General features: G+C 37.1%; 1 protein-coding gene across 3 annotated transcripts in view; it reads right to left on the reverse strand.

Moving 5' to 3' along the window:
* Positions 1-11,209, reverse strand: part of LOC107675840 (forkhead box protein P4-like) — a 143,996-nt gene extending 132,787 nt beyond the window's left edge. For all 3 annotated transcript variants that reach the window (XM_016470316.1, XM_016470317.1, XM_016470314.1), the window contains exon 1: positions 10,700-11,209. The gene's annotated coding sequence lies outside the window, so the exon portion shown is untranslated. The remainder of the gene's footprint in view (positions 1-10,699) is intronic.
* Positions 11,210-11,761: the final 552 nt, after the last annotated feature.

Below are 11,761 nucleotides of genomic sequence, written 5' to 3' on the forward strand. Positions count from 1 at the left end.
TTCAGCAGCCGTTACTCCAGTCTTCACATGATCCTTCAGATTTGGTGTTCATGAAACATTTCTTATTAGTATCAATTTTTAAAACACTTGTGGTGCTTAATATTTTTATGGAAACTGTGAAACATTTTTCCAGGATCATAGTGTATTCACAGAAGTCTAAGAGCATTTTAAACAGACATTTTTTTAACAACCTTTGAACGATGTATGGTAACATGATAGTTTATTATTTGCTAACACTTGGATGAAGCTTGTATAAATCTCAGAAAATGGCTTTAAGCTGAGAGCTGATTAAGGAGAAGATATATCAATTACCTGTTTAAAAAAATAATTATTGACTAACGCTATGTAAGCTTTTATCTTTTTCTCAAGTAGAATCAAATGTGAAGATCTCATCAGTTTCATCAAAACTTTCAAGCTTTTAACGCAGTCATTTTCTTGTACATTCACAGGCAGGCGTCCATTCAGAATGAATAAGCCTTAAGTAAAAGTTCATGCCATTAATTCATGTAATCTACAGAGGCGACGAAAGGCTTAAGAAATCTCAAGAGTCGTTTTTGCTTTAAATGTAAACGACTACGATTAAATTTAACACTTCCCTTTTCAGCACCCCACCCCCATGCACCCTTCAACCCAATATCCATCCAATATGGATTTCTGAAAGACTCCATTCAGCGTTCTCAAAGTCTCATTTTAATATCATCTCCAACTTCTCATTTGAATACAGACCTAATGGAAGAGGTGTAGAAGAGAAAAGAAATTGAATAGTGAAATTGAGAGGTAGCCACACAAAAAATTAAATAACCGTGATAATTAGATGTAAAGATATTATAATTTCTTTACAAGGATGCATTGAAAATGCTGCTCTACAACATTTGGCCTAATTGCCAGAATTACCATATTAACCAGTTACCATTTGAGTAAGTTGATTAAAAAATTGAATATTCGTCTGTTTCTTTTAGGAGTTTCTTAATCAAAATCTAACATCCTTGAAAAATTAATTTGAAGCCCCTCTTATCAGTTAATTAAATCTGGTTGGAAGTCATTTTTCTGTGAAGCGTGATTAGACAGCGCACTGGTTCTGTACTGTTCAGGCCGCATGACGTTAGAAAACTTTTCAATGTCTCATCAAACATTCAGAAATAAGAAGAATAGAATTTCTTTGAAGGGCTGTCTCTTCTCTCTCATTCTTTTTTCCCCCTTTTTAAAACTACGCCTTTCTGATAAATTACGCTATACCTGAAAGATCTCTCACTCTCATTAACACATTCTCATTACCAGGCAGGAATATAAGGAAGAAGGAAAGAGAAAGAGAGTGTGTGTGTTGGGGGACAGAACAAGAGAATAATACTTCTGCAGGATGGATGACTGTATGGAATTATTTCCTCATATAATCCGGCAAAGTGTGTGTGTGTGTGTGTGTGTGTGTGTGTGTGTGTGTGTTTGAGGTGTTTCTGAACTGCTGTCTCAACTGGAGGTGAACCTTTAGCCAAATTAAAGAAAGAAGAGAAGCCAAAGATACAAATGTGCTTTTCAGACAGAAAAAAAAAATAAATAAAAAAAAAGTCACAACTCACCCCTAGAAAATAAATCAAATCGAAAAGCAAAAGCACTTAGTGCTTAAAAAAACAGCAAAAAAGCAGCTCTTTTTATGTCCCTTTTAGGTTTTTCTGAGCAACTCTAACAGTACGGCATCCCAGAATCCTCAGACAGAGGATCTAAGGGGGGCGATAAGTCATATTTGACAAAGTAAAGCTTAACACATATTTCATTACAATAAAATACATTGTAATATCAATATCTTTGGAACGTCTCTGTGGACAAAGTTGTCAAGAAGATAAGACAGTGCATGTCAGAGTGGGGTGAGAAGAAGGCTTCGGCTGGAGAGGCGCATCGCTCTGAAAGTCAGCCAACACACACGGCGCTAAAATGATTTCGCCAGACAACCTTGGGATGAGCTGCTGAGGACGACACATTAATATACCGAGATAAAACAAGTGATGAGACACTAATTCTATTTTTTACTGGAATAGCCACATATATTTTCTTTCATTTCCCCCTCCTGCTCTTGCATTATGCTCATTCTTTATCTGTAAAATAGGGTGGCCAACTAATCAGAGCATTTATCAAATTCCTCACATTTCAGCGCTTATTTTGGGGGGTTTCCATAACACGGAGTACAGAATTTCCAGAGCTTAACTGACCACACACAAACCTGAGTCGTACTGACCACAGCGGTGAATAATAAACCCTGGCTGAGAACTAAAAATACTATTGAACGTTTATCGAAGAGATTGAGACCTTAACGGAAGGCAGCCAGGCTACTCTTCATCCACATCGTCTCCCTCAAGGTGTGAGTGAGGCCACGAGTTTCTCTTCCTACCGAGAGTGGGTCAGTTAGTCTGATTAGGTGTTTATTGAATGATTGTGGGATGCTGATTACTCCACTGAGGGGTTCGGCTTACCGGCAGTCAATCAAGAGCCGCTCTTGTTCCTAATACAGCCACCTCATGGGGGTTTTTTTCACTCCTCACAGCCTCCTTCCAGACTGACCTGTCCAATTTTTAGAAAAGCAAATACAATTCTGTTTCAAATACAATTAACCTTTTGGACAAGAAGAAGAGAAATGTAAAGAGCATGGTTGAGCTGAACATCCCACCTCTTCAATATTACAAAAAAAAAGGCCTATTGTCGAAAAAATCCTGTCCTTAATTGGGCCACTTATGAACAGATTTGAACCAAAGTGAAACTAAATCCAAATGATCAAACACATTGCCTACAGGGTTTAGGCTGTATTTTGTACACTTTTTCTTCTTTGGGAATTTTTTTTTGTGGTGGGGGGTTGGACGTGAGGGACAAGCCACGGCTGTGTTTTTGAAATTAGCCATGGCAAGCTGGTGTGCAGAAAGTGATTGCTCTAAACCGCAGAGCGTTACTGGGAGGGACGGTGGAGGCTCGTACTCGCAGACGTCTCAGCCTAATAGCACCCAGGGGATGTGCTGGAAACTTCTCTCTGGCCAGCTTTTTACAAAGGCCCAGCACAAAGCCTCATAAAGGAACTGACTCATCAGAGATGTCGAGTTCAGCCTAACGCTCCGCTGTAATAATTTCTTCCTTCCACTTGACTCCAAAACTGGCTGTTTTCTCTAGGAGAACTATCAGAAGTGAGACCAAAATATACAAATTATTAATAAATTATTGTATTTATTATAAATAAATTATTAATATATATAAAAGCAAAAGTAAAAATGATAAATTATTAATACATATAAAAGCAACTTATATGCATTACAAATATATCATATATTATTTTGTTAACTTTTTTAGATCTAGATGTTAGATTTTTTTTTTCTCACACACTGGTATTGTAGGCTTGTTTTGCTGAGACCTGATTGCTTTAAAGCAAATAATAAAATTGTTAGTTAGTCACAAATATTGTATTTGTGTTTTATCTATTACTAAGGGATTGTAAAAACTTCAAAAGTAATCTGGGGGTGAGGCAAAACAAAGCCAAAAAGCTGTGATAGTTGAAGTGATAGAGGAGAATAGCTCACCTGTGGTCAGTGGTCATAATGCCCTCTTTTACTTATCTACAGATTTCAAAAACATTTTTTCTCTAAGTGTTCTTCTACCTGCGGGAACTGAATTCTTAACCAAACACTTAACAAAAGATCACACAAGAAAAAGTCCTTCCTTATGACCTATTCAAAAAGCACAGGCGTGGAAAATGCCGCATGCAAACTCTTTAAACAAATTTAATCAGGTTTTAATAAAAGGAATAGGTTTATATCTGAGGCTTCAGCCTTTCATCCGTTAACTATTTTATCTGATTAAAATGATCGCTTGATTGAAAATAAATGAAGTAAAGATTAGGTATGCTAGTTTCAAAATTAAGCATACAATCACAACACATTTCTATCTAGAGTTATCTGCAACTTTTATCATGTAGATTCCTTTAATAAAATCCGGGCATGGGTCATGTCAGTAAAGGTAACTCAAATTGAAAGTGAAAAATTACCATAGAATGCCATGTCATCCCAATATCACAAGCGCATGTGTGTGAAGTAACATGAATTTAGCCATCATTCCTTTTTTTAATTAAAGCCTTCAGGCCCCTTTCAACGCAAGTTCAAGGATGCCAGGAGACTAATTAATTTGAAAAGGTAAGATGTCTGTGCACAAATGTCTTCCTACACACAGATTTAAAGAATATGGAATAAGAGAGAGGTAAGAAAGAAAGAGTTTGAGAGGTCACACCACTTCAAGTCGCCCTGGTGTCATCCGGTGATCAGAGCTGATAACAGACCATGGCTGGAGTTTGCCTTTTCAGTACATGGATGGGTGCGAATGTGAAAGAATGGATAAAGCCTAACAAATAGCTGAAAAGAGGACATCAATTAAAAATAGCTCAAAAAAATTGCTCATGGCTTATTTATTTATTTAACTACAGCTAATTTAGTTCAAATAATATCACTATGTAGTCGGTCATGGGTGCCGGCACCCATTGAAGCTCGGCTGTAAAGTACCACAGTATATTAAAGCTATGCTGAAGACGTACAAGATACACACACATCATCTTTTTCTAAATCTACCATTTTAAAAATGTTTTTTAAAAAAAATTCACACACACATTTATATACATATCTTCCTAAGTACTGGAACCAAAATTATTTTAATTTAAATTTGATTTTCTACTGTATTGTAAAAGTAAATATTAAAAAAAGTCCTAAACAGTATATGCAAAAATTATGCAGTCCTCTTTGAATTAAATAATTGTAAATGAAAAGTACATTTTATAATATTAAAAAATAAATAACATTTTCAAAAGCACTTTGTTTATACTAACCAGAGTACTCTCCCTGACTTCTCCATTTAGCGCTCCGATGAATGGAGAGGGGTTGTCTCTGTCTCTGTGTGTGTGTGTGTGTGTGGGAGGGGGGTTACTATACAATTATTCAGATAACAGCTGGGGATAACATAGTGGCAGATGTCCACTGGTCAACAATGCTCACGGACCACAGCCGAGAGCAAAAGGCAACTCTAACCAACAGTTAGCAGCGCTCATTACACAATTCAGAATGGACTAAAAGCAGAAATCAAGCTTTTTTTTTTTTTTTTCCTAAAATATATATATTTGCTCCTTCACCTGAGTTTAAATGCTGGTTTTGAAGAAATGAAATAAATGTAATAACATTCACTTATTAACAAATTAGTACACACTTATTAACATAGTACACCTGTTTAGAATATAAAAAATGCATTTGGAGAACAAAAACAAAGCAGCATCAAGATTTGGACCATATGAACATACTATATATTTAAAAAAAAAATTTAATGTTTTTTTTATATATTTCTACAAAAGCTACCTAAAGAATTTTTTTCCTGTGTCTTCGAGTCTGTGACCATGTATAAAAACCCTAGCATTATTTGACTTGTGATGGTTAACGCTAGATAACGTGCTTTTTCCTGCAGCGAGTGTGTTGCGCTGTGCTTCTCGCGCCCCTCACTCCCCACCAAGACAAGACACTTCACCACAAGAGCATCAGAGAAGAGGAAAAAAGACAAGCCCTGACACAACACAAAGAAACGCATGGATTTGGGTATTTATAACATGATATACATTTTGAAAATGCGACTTCTTTGGAAGGAAAATGCAAAGTGTGTAAGAAAGTTGTGTAGGAAGTAGGAACTACAGGAGGAGCAGGAGAAAAAGGGGCCGTATGCATCAATCAAAAACAGAAGGACAAATCTGATTTTGTTTTACACATGGTTAAAAGATAATTATGTCAGAAGATGTATCACATTCGACCATTTCAAATGCAAATAACTTAAGTAGGCATCCCCTTGTTACCCATTACTAATACCATAAAAGAAACCAACACTTCTCCATTCCGCTGCTACTTTACGGATTAGCGAATGAAAATTAGATGCATTTATATGGTTATTACTTATATGGTCACACAGTGGGGAGGGGGATTTATCCAAGCGTACAGTGCAGCGCCAGAAACTCCCTCAGGAATGAACCGCTCACACCTTCGGCAGCTGGGGGTGGATTAGAGTTTTTAACCCGGACTAAGGTTTACCACGGCCGGCAAAACTGACAGGAATTCCTCCCGCCATTGCCGCCAAACAAGGCCAGGCAATGCGGGGAGGAATAAAACATCATAGGTTTTCTTCTGTCCTGTTTAGGCAGAAGTTTTCAGTAATCTGCTGGGCTTCTCTGGAAAACTTTACTAAGACACATTCAAACAAGCCGCAGCTGTCACTCTGACATCACGTCACGTCTTTTGTGACAGTGCCGAAAGTTTGCTCCCATCTCTCCCAAAGAGCTTTACTGATGCGCCTGCTCTCTGCCGTTCTCTGATGGACATGATGGCTTGTCAGCATTACGCTAGGGTTTTTAAAATATACAGCAGCTGCGTTATAAAGACCTTTGTGGAGGGGGTGAAGGCTCGAGGGGGGAGACGGCGGACTGAGAGAAAATCCATAACACAAATACAGCTGTCAGCTGGAACGCAAAGTTAGCAGAAGCAGCTTCGGTGGTCACAGGGAGCAAGTTTATGACTTCAGGTTGCATCCTCCTTTAGACGCTATCTAAGCTTCAATTATCAATACACAATGTTCTTCATCAAACCTACAGGAACTTCAATCAGTTTCTGTCAAAAAAGGCCAGTTGTAACAGGCCCTAGCAGTGTGACTGACCGTGCAGTGCACTAGTTCACTTTCCACCCGCGTACGCAGCTCCGAACTGCCAATAATCTCTCCTGAGGTGCTCGGCTAATGGATATAGAGAAGTAACGATCAACGTCTCAGACTCAAGTACTGTCATTTCCGTCCAGTGAACACTCTGCTTTTCCCTCTACCACATTTCCCCAGCTCATCAGAAATGGGCCCTTCCTCTCTCTAAGCAAACGCTAGGGTCATTCTTTAAGACAGTCATCACCTCATAACAGCCTGGCACTCTCCCGAAACCTGGCGTGAAGCCTCCCCACACAGGAATCCTTGTGCGCGAAAACCAAAAAACTGCAACAAAAAAAAGTGCCACTGAGGTCACGGTAAAGAGAAACTGTGCTCAAGAGTTCAAGTGGAGATTTAAATTCACATTGGGAATAAATATACCATAAAAAGACAACGTCTAGCAGCTTCTTAAGCTGCCGGATCGCCGAGACGGCACTTCCGTGCTGCAGTCTGGTCTCTCTCAAAGCTGAAACGGTTAACACCAGACCTTTTCGATATCTAGCTCAACTAATCAGATCAACATTGTCATCTGGAAAACATCCGTCAGTCTGGTCCCTTTTTTCTTTATAGTTTTTAATTTATAGATGCTGAAGTTGGTTGAAATTGCTCAGTGTCAATTTGTTTGTGTAGTTAGCTCCTTTTTCCCCTTTCAAGGCTCAGAGTTTGAGGAGAAAATGACACCACTCTCCGACTAGTAATAAATGCAGTCCTCACTGTCTAAAAACGTGCTTAATTTATTATTCACATACACTGAAGAATGCTCTGCCTCGCCATTCCACCAAATAACATCTTCAATTAAAACCACATGTTTAATTTATGACTGGTGGTTGTCGCTGGTCAACGCCGGAGCTGATGTGTTCAAAGATGCAAACGAGCATAAAAATTCCAGCCTGACATTTCATGTAGGGTCAGCCGAAATATGAAAGGGAGAACGCAGGCATGACATATTTCACACAAACATGTTTCCGAGAGCAGAGTATGGTTAACAAAAAAAAAATCCTAATCAGTTAGAGATGGATATGTATTGCTCTTCAAAATGCTTTGGTTAAAAACGCACTTGTGTGAAAACTAACATAATTTTTGGAACGGTAAAAGAGTTTAATGGTGGAAATGCCATGTGAAGGTCTAAGGGACAGTGCTTCACGAGAACCAGAGTGCTTTGTGTTAAAACCACCTGTGATGCTGAAAAACTTAAATTTACCTCTAAATCACTTGACTAAGGCTCATCTGAATTTAAAAAGAGCACACACACACACACGCTAAATGCTTTTTGCACATCACACACCGACATATATTTGCATTAGCAGAAAACTGGTTGTTCAAATAAAGTTTCAATCACCAAATGTTCATAAAATATGCATCACAAAGCAACACGTCTTAATGTACACCTGGCAGCAGGTTAGACTCAACGTCAGCGTCCAAAACAAACACATTCCAGACCTTCTCTTTATACCCAGAAAAATACCCACAGTGGGCTGAATACCAGCCTGCCATGCAATCCACACATTCATCAAAATAACATATTCGAAAGACCTCAGAAAGTGAGGTGTATAAACATGAAGAACAGCATAAAACAATCACTTATCACAAAACAAGCGATATATCAATTATAACCTGAACTGTACAGTAGTCTGGTGTCTGCCATTAGAAATAGAGTGCAAAAACTATCAGCTGAGGTGTAGCTGTTGCCGCTTGCAGCTGCTTGACGGCCATGCAAATAACTAAATTACCCACTTTACTGCCATTTTCATGCCCTCTCTGAATAAATTGCCATATTCCTTGTCAACTTCATGAATTATCACTTTTACTCTAAGCACATAACATCATTCAATCACGCTACTCATCTAACACACAAGCAGATCAAATGGAAATTGTATTCATCACTTTATGCTTATGTTCATCTACATTTACACGTGTCACATTTCAATTAGCAGGGAATCTGTTTATCGTAAGAGACTATATATCAATGAACGGACATTGTAGGAACAAACAACTACAGCACAGAGACAAAAAAAAGTCTTAGTTCAAAAAATAAAAGTTTTAGTTCAACAAAAATAATGTCTTTCCACACAAATGTGTGTAGCAATAAACTAAATATTATTTAAAGAAAGCAACTGTCAATAATTAAATTCCAACATCCCTTTGTGTTTTTAAATGCCGTTAGTAATAATGAAGATTAAATAATTAAGAGATCAAACTAACTGACAATCTCAGAAACACTTTGATCAAAGTAAATCATTTAGCATTCTCCCTCATTGTTCAATAAAATATTCATCTTGTGATTTAATATAGATTTGCATTGTGCTGTAATGTCAACAGTGAATTAAGCAAAGATTCACCTATATTTTTTATGAGATTTAAATGAATTGTGTTAAAAGCTCCATCAATCAATTCTTTAAAACATGAGATTTACACACACTGCAATATTATGAGAAAGATGATGATGCATATATGTAATTTTCTTTGACTGATGTAAAGGTTTATTCTTAAAAACCAAGTACCGAAAGAGTGCAAATTAATCGTGTACGTGGGTCAACTCCTGAGCTGTAGTTCCCTCTGAAGATTCACTTTTAATGCCCCAGACTCACAAGTTAAAATTGTTGCTAGTTTGTTTTGTGTTAGTTTTGATGTTGCCAGTATTTGAGGGCGAAACAAACAGCGCTGATGAAAAGAATAGTAATCCATCACGGTTTAAAACTAAAAGAAAAAGTTAATTGTTCATCCATCTGTGTAAAAAATGATTCACTAAATAAAGACATTAGGTTTTGCATCACTTAAGTTAGTCAACAATCTGTCTGTTAAATCGTATTGGCGAGGCGAAAACTGAACAATTAAAAAATATATGTATATTATTTGAAGTGCAAAGTTAATACTTTTTCATCTGTGTTTGAAATATTATTTTGCATTTCTACAAACCTTACTAATGTCACTGTATCTCGCGATAATTTATGCATTTGAATTATAAATAATCATGCATGCAGAGTTAATCTTATTTTTATATTTATTTTATTTAATGCATTGCATTTTCAAGAATTGTCTCAGTATAACACAACGGTACAATCGACACTAAACACTATGAATAAACTTCAATACATTTCCTTTATTTATTTTCATGTTCCGCTATAATAAATGATTTCTTAATGTTTTATCTTATATAAATTAAAACTTACGAATCAGAAGTTGTGGGTTATTTGCCTAAAATCAGATTACTATTTGCTGAGGGCCTATTAAAAACAATCAACTAGACGAAGAATAACAAAAAATTAAGCCAACTTACATAAAATAACCGTAATTTAACTTTTTAGTTTACATGCATATTTCGATGTTGTTTATTAACTTCAATTGTTTATACGGAGAGTTTTGTTGCCAAGGTCAAGCAATATTATTTCTACATTTCTGTGGAAGAAGCATATGGTCTTTTGAGGAAAAAAAGTGCACACTAACATAGAATTATTCCAAATTATTTTAACTGATCTGTCAAAAAGTCTCTCTCTCTCTCGTTTTGATCAGATTTCAAAGCAGGTGATATTTTCAAACAAAGTTGCACATGTTCACTAAACTTGTTTTCAGTCTTTTTCACGATCGAGGTTCAGTTTTATCTAAAATCCTTCCACGTCATTAACTATGTATTTAATAAAAAATGCAGATATATAATTCATAATCAGTTATTATTCACTCGTAGAGAATAATAACACGCTTTCATCTCGGGTTTAAACGTATCGAGTAAAAAAGTTACATTGCCTAATCTATTGTGATACCAAGAACTTTAGTTTGCTAAACATCTACGAAAATACACTGACTCTAATATTCCTTTCTAATGATCTGAAGAAGTGTTTGTGATAACGAGTCCGTACATTCAAATCTGGGATAGCCTACATATTAGTATTAAAAACGCTTAATCTCGCGAGGAGCAAATAAGAAGAAGAAAGGAAGAAAAAAGAATAGGTAAAAAGTGGATATGAACCTGTTAGGATATTGTTAAGAACTCTACTTTCACTCTACGGCTGGACCATGTGGATGTGTCCCTCCAGCTCTCGTGAATGTCCCAGTGATTCCAGAACCTTCAGAAGAGCAACGCAAAAGGGGAAAAAAATCCTGTTCTATGAGTGATGTCTTCAGACCATTACTTTCAACGACAACTGTCTTTAATAGTCTTCCTTTCCTGTTTTGACTGTCTTCCTCTCTTAGACTGGTCACTCAGTTGGGTGATAAGTGGAAACAATAATCGTGCACTAGCTCAAAGGCTGCATGGTCACAGCGCTCCCCAAAGTTCATGAAGAACAAGCCCGCGGCTCTTTACGCCTCCTCGTCGCTTCAGGTCTTCTCTGTTTCTTTCAGTTAGTCACACGGTGAGTTTTCCTAAAGTCCCAATAATACTTCTCGCTGGAGTTTTTGGCATCTCGTCTGTTCCTCGCTCATTCGCAGAGAAATCAGTGTTGAATTACTCCGCTTGTGTCTCGTGTTGGCGATGTTAGGGGACAGTGTGGTCTACCGTAATGCGTCTAGAACAGCCGCGCGCACATCTTCCGCGCTGCAGCCGCTTAAGTAGCACAATACAAACCTCGCGCGCTTCAGGCGCTGAATCTGATCTCTTCACCTGCGCGCGCATCGCGGGTTTAGTTTGGCCATTGTGGCAGCCGACGAGCAACAGATGTTAGGCAAAGGACAGACTCACCATGGGAACCGTTACCTACTCCTCAAATAACAAGTCTGATCTTGCTGCTTGCCATCATTCAATCATAGTTTGATTTCGTTGTCAATAATTGTTCTAAACTTAGAATCAGGTGTTCTAAATATTCTTCTTCTTCTTCTTATGATTAATATTAGAATTATTATTTAAAAAGTATATAATCATCATTAATATTATTGATAGTTATATAGAGATAGAGATAACAGTGTACAGTACAATAAGTTACATAGGCCTATTTATTGTAATATATTTATAATTATGATATATTTATATATTATATATGTATTGTGTGTGTGTGTGTGTGTGTGTGTGTGTGTGTGTGTGTGTGTGTGTGTG

Source organism: Sinocyclocheilus anshuiensis, unplaced genomic scaffold (assembly GCF_001515605.1).
Source record: "Sinocyclocheilus anshuiensis isolate Anshui unplaced genomic scaffold, SAMN03320099.WGS_v1.1 scaffold1640, whole genome shotgun sequence".
In the NCBI taxonomy this organism is placed as follows: domain Eukaryota; kingdom Metazoa; phylum Chordata; class Actinopteri; order Cypriniformes; family Cyprinidae; genus Sinocyclocheilus; species Sinocyclocheilus anshuiensis.